Source organism: Oenanthe melanoleuca, chromosome 5, assembly GCF_029582105.1.
Source record: "Oenanthe melanoleuca isolate GR-GAL-2019-014 chromosome 5, OMel1.0, whole genome shotgun sequence".
Taxonomy (NCBI): Eukaryota; Metazoa; Chordata; class Aves; order Passeriformes; family Muscicapidae; genus Oenanthe; species Oenanthe melanoleuca.
This window is the reverse complement of record NC_079339.1, coordinates 24,683,197-24,691,788: the sequence shown is the minus strand read 5'-3', so window position 1 is coordinate 24,691,788 and position 8,592 is coordinate 24,683,197.

The following is an 8,592-nucleotide window of genomic DNA, read 5'->3' as shown; positions in this document are numbered from 1 at the left end:
CCCTAACAAAATCCCCTCAAGACAGAAAACCCCCAAACCAACCAACCAAAACAGAACCGAAAACCCACCCCTTCTGCTTTTCTCAGTCCAGCCTTGGAGTGCATGCCAAGAAGCACCTAGTTATTGCACTGTATAGTAAATCATAGCTGGCAAAGATCATATCTCCCTTTATAAACATCCTCTGTGGTGGATGAATTTTTAACTGAACATTAGAATTAGAGAGCTGATCATGTACAGGCAGTTACTTGAGCTTGGAGTATTGCAGGAGAAGCCATGGAAGAAACCTTCTCTTTATGGCACTCATAGCAATTTGGAGAGCAAGTCCTGTGTCAGTGAAGTGGCCTGTTGGAAACCCCAGAGTATGGCAGTAATAAAGATGTAATAATACACTTAATTATGGCCTAAAGGGTGAATTCCTTACGGGCTTATTCAAAAGACTCGTGTGACTGCTTAACAACACTCCCATCCCCTGAGCAGTCCTCATGGTCCCACAGGAAAATAGAAGAAAAAGCATAACTGTTCCCTAAAGGAACAGCTGAGAATGGGAAATGTGTGTGTCTCATGCCAGGCAAGCAAAAACCTGTGTACTGAGGGAGTCCTCAGTGGCAGAGCTGCTCTCCTTCTCATGAAGATTTCTGTGAGTGTGAGGGTCTTGAGTCCTTTTTCTGAGACACGGATGAAGGGTCAAAGAATGAACTCGTGCTGAAAGCTTTCGAAGGCAGTGAAGCACCAGGTAAAGACCAACCCTTATTCTCTCCTAAGTCTTCTGTCTCCTCAGCACCTTGTGCAGCTGAGGGTGGAGCAGCTGGGTGCCCGCAGGACCCGCAGAGCCCTGCTGTGGCCGCGCCTCTGTCTGGACAAGCAGCCAGCTCCAGCAGCCTGGATCCGCAGCCAAAAGGAACCTCTCATCCCGCCTCTCCACCAGGGCTCCGTTTGTGTCAGCAGGAGCGATGCCGGTTTCCTGGGCACATCCCACAGGGTGCCGAGTGACAGCAAGGTGGAGGGCAGGACTGCAGAGAGGGGCTTGTCCTGCTTGCTAGCACTGCCTCCCTCCACAGAGGATCTCCAAGCACTGTACAAACCTGCTGGAACCTACGGTGGGTAAACAACACCTCAACAGAAAAACAGGGGATTCTGCAGAGGGCAGCTGCAGAGACTGTACAGCAGCAGCTGGGAGAGAAGAGAGGGAATGGATCCCTAACCCTGAATCCCTCTCATCCTGGTTTACACAAATCTGTAACTGTTGGAGTCAGTGCAATTACACAGTAGGAAAGCTAGCTGAGAAATAAAAAAATAGCTCCATGTCTCTTCACCAGGTGTTCTTTGTACTACTAGCAAAGCTTTCTTCACACTCCAGCACACACTCCATCCAGCTTACAGGAAATTACATGCTGCAACTGCTTAGCTATGCTTTTTATATAAAACTAAAGCAGAGGACAAAAGGAGAACACAGGATGTGAGCATCAAATATTGCAGAGGTTAATGCAAAGGCATTTTGGACCTAATCATTCAGCTCTGCAATATTACAGGTGAGGCTGCTCAGCATCCTGAAGTCATTTGGCAACCACATCCCTGTGGCATTAGCTGCCTCAGGACACAGGGGATGGCTGGAATAACAGCAGTAAGACAAAGGTGATGTTTATGGAAGTGAACAACTGCATTTAGAGAAATAGAGAGAATGGCCCTCATCCCCCTTCTGGGAAATGGCTGATCTCTCAGGTCTGGGGTGGTGTCTTCTCTCCAGGTATTTATCCTGTGTGGCTGCCTAGCAGTGCCTCGAATGCCTCTCCCTCTCTGGAATATGACTCAGAAAGGTTGGAGAGCTGCAGGAAGGAGGGAACAGGATCTGAAGCAATGAAACAAAAGTGAAAGAGAAGCAGAGGTAGACAGTGAGAAATCCTTTCCATATAAATGTACACAGTGCAGCTATTTGCTATGACATTCTGATGCCTTTTCATAGAATCTCAGAATGTTTGGGTTGGAAGGGGCCCTAAAGACCATCTAGTTCCAGTTGTTCTGCTGTACAGGGACACCTTCCACTAGACCAGGTTGCCCAAAGCCCCATCCAGTCTGGCCCTGAACACTTCCAGAGATGGGGCATCCATTTTTGGTCAGGCTGTGAATCTGCCCACTGCCCACTCTTTCTCTGTCTCCCACATTCCCCATCACATGTTGTTATTCAGTTCTGGTGTAGGCTTACAAATTCCCCTTAAACTCTTCTAGCTGTCTTTTCACTAGTATAATTTCAGCATGTGTGTGAGCCTGAGAAAAGGAAAACAAAAGCTAACCAGCCACACCCGAAACATCAGTGCTGCAGAAGTGACTAACTGCTGGACCCTGGCTCTGGTGACATCTTTAACCACACCTAAAGAAGCACATGGGCTGCTCTTCCCACCTGCCACGGGGGCCAGGCTTTCTGAGCCTGCAGTCCCACTGACAGGGCTCTCCTGCAAACCTTCAGAATCCCTACACTCCATGGGCTCTCTCCCTGTTTGCCTTGGAGGCACCGATTAAATATCTCTGTGTTAGTGGGCCTCTGATAAGAGACACAATGCTGCATGTACAAGCTGCTGTTGAGAGCTCTGGAGCTGTTTCCTGCTCCTCCAAGGGCTCCAGTGCTGCCAAGGACCCTGTTGAAGCTGTACTGCTGCTGAAGCAGGTGTACAGGTGTCCCCTAAAGCAAAGGGGCCACCGAGAAAAGCAGAAAGCTTTCCTGTGCCTTCAAAGCACCAACTGGAGGGTGGCTGCTCTGCAGCCTTCTGGTTCAGCTATTTTCAGACCATTTTGTGATAGTGGGCTGGGAGATGCAACTTGGTGTCTCCCACACAGTGTTAGCCTGTCTTTTGTCACTGAGAAACCCCTCCTGGTGCTACAGCTGCAGCCCACAATCCAGCTCATGGCTAGGGAGGACAGAGGAGGGTTCTGGGATGGGAATCTGGTACTGAGGGGAAAGGATGCTGTTTGTTTTCTCCCTGTGGCTGCTGCTCTGCAGTAATGCTCCCTGTCTGGAGGTGCAGGCTGGAGCTGAAACATGAGCAGTGTCTTTCAGAGAGATGCCCTTCCTGGCTCTGCACACTGGCACTGAAAATGTGTATTACCTGATGTGCTGCATCATGAAGTCACTGAAGGCTAGGGGATAAAACTTCCCCGATCCCTGTGGATTTCTCAGAATTTGATTTGTCTCATAGTTTAGAGAGAGTGTTGACATTGAGTCTCATTGAAAATGCCCGAGTTGCCTTCCCTTGGCTGCTGTGGAAGGTTCTGATACCTTGTCTGCTCTGTAATGTGGGTTTGGGTGCCACACAACCTCCTCCCATGACTCCAGCCTGACCCTTGAAGCAGTATTTTGCAATGCCTCAGTGCACTTTCCATGGTCACTTGTGGTTTTGCAATTGGTGTTCCAGAGCTGTGCAAAACATTTTAACTCTGTTTAAAAACCCATTTTGGCCAGACATCTGCAAACTGTGTCCATGCAATGATGGTACTGTACTCCCAATATTGGTAAGGGATCCCTGCAGCCACAGATCTTGCTGGCAGTGTTGACCCTCTGTGAGCCCCACTGCTCTGTTCCCCATTAACCACAGGGCACAGGGACAGAGCTCTGGTGTGCCCTCGGCTGCAGGAGCCCCACAGCTCTGCTCAGTTTAGGTGCCTGGTGGCAGGAAGATGCAGCCTGCCACCTACCCTGAGCCCTCCCAGGCTGCAGCTGCAGGCTCGGGCTGTGCTGGCTCTACAGACCTCTACTGGCTGAACAGGGCTGCTCAGGGATGCTGTGCCAGCTCCTCGGGCTGCAAGACTTGTGCAAGGGTGCAAACACTCCCTCTTCCTGCTGCTCTCCCACTCTCTGGTACAGATGAACATACTCAGCTTTCCAAAGACAAAATCTGAGTGCAGCAGGTTGTACATGGTGAAGAGCTCCTTGCACTCTCTCTGCTCTCAGATGCTGCCAGTTTGGATTCACCTGGCAGGATCCATTCCTCTCCAGCCTGTTTCCAGCAGTGTACCCCACAGTCACTCATTGTGGGAGAGTCTATTCTAAATATAATGTACAGAAAGTGCTCTGCTGTTGTTGCCTGCTCAGATTTCTCATAAGAACACTCAAATGGAATGGTCATAAAGCTTTATACTGCTTTATACTGCACTCGTAGTGGTACAGTCTTATTGCCAGGTGTTTTAATAAGAAAACATCTAGTACAAACATGCACATTGTGTTCATTCAGAGTCAGCTAGGGAAATCAGCTTTTGTTTTTTGTCTTCTAGATCAGTTATTGCCACTTCCATGTCTTCACTCTGCAGTTTAGAATGCCCAGGGTCTGTCCTGTGTTGCATCTGTGAAACACCTGAATATTGTGAAAGCTGCAGCAAAGGACAGGTCCTTCCTCAAATATTTTACAATTTAAATTGGCTGGTTGGGCAAAAGGTGAAGGAACAGGCATGTTGTTTTTTGTTGGGATTTTTTTTTTGCCTACTGTAGATGAGATGTATTGAAATAAAAATACCAGCTTAAAAGTACCACACCTCTGGTGCATGTCTGCAAAGGCTCTTTATTTTTTTTCATATCTGAAAAGTGGTGACTCAACACAGTAAGTAACTGGCAATATATATTAGCTGGGTCAGGCCCTGAACTGGGTGCTGGAGGGATAGGGACACCTACTAAGGGCCCTTCCTTGGGGGAAGTGACACCTTCTAAGGGCCACGAGTTCCTTGGGTGCTTAAACAAGGGTGTAAAGAATAGTAAGAGGAAAGTTTTCTTCCCATCTGAGCCAGGGACCTCACCTCAGATTTAGAGGCTGTGACAGTCAAGGAGAGACTGAAAGGGCTCAGCTGCCTCAGGTGCCAAAACAAGACTGGGAACATCATTTTATTGCAAGTAATGAGAAAATACCACATGCTAATAAACCCTAAATGGAGTGGAGAAAGGCATAACCTGAAGTGTCTGGATGATGAGAGCAAATTCAGCTATGGAAGTGGGGGTAATGGAGTACTGGGACTAGTCCCTTGTGCTCTGGTGCCTCCACGTGATTTTCCACAGCGTTTCTTTAGGCAGCTCAGTGCCAGGGGTCTGGGAAAGCAGAAAGCCCAGTGGCAGAGAGGGTGTCTGTAGAGAGGCCCCATGAGTCCCTCTATCCCCACCTTCTTGTCCAGCTGACTCTTGCTCTGCAGGGTACCTTGCTGCCTTCTGCTGGTTTGCAATAAAGCCTGGGAACCATCAGCACCACATTTTGTTCTCTTCCACTTTATGGAATGTGTGAGACTCGCTTCTTTAGCTTGGGGCTGGGCACCCAAGGGAGAAGGAAGGTGACGGTGTGGGGAGAGGGCTGGAGAACCCTCTGCCACCATGTTCATGACATTTTTGTGAGGAGTTGAAGTGGGGGTGCTGGGAAGCTGGTTCAGTCCTGGGAAAAGCAGTTGGCATGGTCATAATCAGGCAGGAAACGGGAAATGGAGCGGTGAGGTAACAAACAGGAAGCGATGATGGCAGCACAGCACGGCCCAGCTCGGGCTCAGGCTCAAGGAAAACTGCTCCACTGGGAGGGAGGGGGGAGCAGGGTCTGCCCTGCACCCTGTGCCACAGCCTGGTGAGCCCAGAGGCTCTTTGTCCTCAGCAGCTTCTTGAACAATAAGTCACGACCGGTAAAGGCTTATTTGCACTTCCTAGCCATGGGGAGACTGAAGGATGTGGAGGAGCCCTTACAACACCTCCAGAGTCACATTAGCAGTTCCACTCATATGCCAGCAGAGAGAAATGGCCAGCCAGAGAAACACAACCTCCTCAAGGACATGCAGGGGTTAAGTGTCTGCATCCCACTCCCTTCAGAGAAGCACTGCCTGCTCCTCAAATTCATGCCTAAGGATGCCTCTTGCACAGCTCAAACATCCAAAAAGTAGTTGTCAGGTTTCAGTTAATGGCATTGACCCTTCCAAGCGTCATCCTTCACCCCCAGTTATTTCAGATTTCCCTCCAGGAGCAGACTCTGCAAGGATCTACCTTTCCCTGTGAGCCCTGGATAAGCCACACGCTTGGCTTAAAGCAGACGCTTCACGCTTGGATGGCTGCAGTGAGGTGAGATGAGTCTGCATCTGCTGGAGATGACTGAGAGCAGATTGTGCAGCAACTGCCAGAAAGGCAAGGAAATTCTTCCTCCTCATGTTTGAAAAATGTGTATCTGATGCAAGGGCTCCTGAACATTACTGTCTCCATGAAAAAGAAGACTTTTGGAAATATAAGCACACAGGTAATTCTACCTCTTCCTAGGATGTAAGTGAACCCTACCTCCAGAAACCTGGACAGTTTCAACTGTGAATTGTATCTAGAGTTTTGAAGAACTTCAAAAACCTCCTCCTGAGCAGTTTATGACAAACATACATACCATTAATAGCATGAAAATCCGTGTAATCTTCATGAAGGGAGAGGGTTGGGAGGAAAAAAAGAGCCTCTGTGCTATAAAGAGACATGAGAGGATGGGAAGCTATTGATCAAGAAACTAGCACTGGGACCTGGTGGGCTGAATTAAAAGAGAGGATTAGAACAGGGCCATTTTCTTTTTTAATTACCATGCTTTTATCTCATGTGGGTTTTTACCCCCCAGATACATTTTGTTCAGATTGTCTTTTGTTTCTTTGTTGACAGTCTTCCAGAGAACAAATGAGTTTGTGATCAAGAACAAAATGCTTTGGCAATGCTTTGGTATTTTCTGCCAGAGCAGAAAATGTAAGGCAAATATCAAACAGTGTTAATAGAGAAGTAATTTCAAAGTAATTTCAGTTGCACAGTGATTCATATCTGCACCAGGAATTTCAACCCGCTCACAAACCTTCATGGGAGCCATGTGCCCCAGTACAGGGATCATCAGAGCCCTTTCATGGTGCCAAAAAAGCCAAATCCTGTTCTGACTGGTGAAGGCCTCTCCAGCTATAAACCTAACTCTCAGCAGATCTGTTTGGATGGTAAATACAACTTAGTTCAATTTCATCTATAAAAACAAACATGGTGCCTCTGTGACCTTCTAGGCAATTAGTTAAAAATATAATCACCAAAAGCACTGTGAAGCCAGCAACAATTAAACAAATAAGCTATAAAGTACAGATAAGAGATGTCATCACCAAACAGCCTCTCCTCAAACTGCATGTTTTCCTCCATTAAACGTGTGTTTGCAAAACATGACTGTGAGCAGGGTGCTCCTTTTGAACCTTTGGACTCTCTGGGGATGACCTGATCTTCGTGCAGAGCAGCTGGCAGGGTGGGTTGGCTGCAGGAATAGATGGAGTCTGAGCACTGTCTCCAACTTGGCTGGCAAGAGGAAGGACAGAACGCTTGCAGAGGAAATGAAGAAGGATTAAGCCCTCCCATGGTGTGTTACACAGGTCACACAACACCCAGGGCTTATCTCCAGTGCAGACCCCTCCACATGCCTTGGCTGTAGGTGTCCTCTCTCACATGACATGTCAGCCACAAGTGACCCAGCCCGAGGGGAGGAGGGTGACATGGACACTTGGGCAGCAGGAGTTATTCTCCACTTTTAAACTTGACCTACTCTTCCTGTCCAGGGGAGCACTCCTGGAGTGTGGGGAGCTGCAGAGAGCCTGTCACCGAGTTCCTTTGGGACATGTGTGGAGAGCTGCTGGGAGGCAGTGAAGACCTCGGTGGCAGGGACTGCTGGCTGAGCTTTGTAAGCAGATCAATGTTGTGTCTCTCTCCCTTTGCACCTCCTGAGGGCTGAAAAGCTCACTGGAGGGGACAGCTGGTGTATCTGAGAATGGAGCACCTCTGGGAAGGTGGTGGTCTGTCATCAAGATTTAAAAGGGAGGAAACAAAGGTACGTTCCATGTACAAAGGTCCTTGGAATCAAGTGCTGTGAGTGGAACAATTGCGTTGGCGTCTGAAATTCTTGCTGTATACACAATCAATTACCTGATGGACCAGAGAGTTCCATCCTAGCCCTGCAGTATGACAGACCACTGTGCTGCAGAAATATGCCCCAGAACTGTACAGGGAAAGAGGAGCAAGGATGGTAGTGGTAATGCCCAGCAGAGAGAAAGGGTAGCTTTATGGGGCTGGATCACACTGTTTCCCAGAGAATGTCTGAGACCAGAGTAGGCTGGCTTAGAGCAGATGCAAGAGTGGTCAAGGAGAAATCTCACTGCTTTGGGTGTCACTGGCCCAACCTCTGGGAGATGAGCTGGCAGAACTTAACAAGAGAGAGCAGAGCTTAGGGAGGGAGAGGCAAAACGAGGACAGGGAATCTTGATGGAGAGAGCATGAAATTGTAGCTGAGAAAACAGTGAAGCATGGCAGAGGGCCACTGAGTGATGTCAAATCTCCACAACTGGAGTTTGGATTGAGAGCAGAATGTACTGGGAGTGTCATATTTGTGCACAAAAGCAATATGTGTTTATGGGTCAGGTGTGGGAGATAAGGGGATGACAGGCAAACACAGACACGTAACTGTCGCTGTAGTTGAAGCTGCTGCAGTGAAGGTTTGTAGTGGCCTATGGTGCCTTTCTCATTTTAGCATAGATTAATGAAAGAAAAGACTGAGGAGCACTGAAAATACCTGATAAGCATTTTTACAGAGATAGTTTCATCTGTTG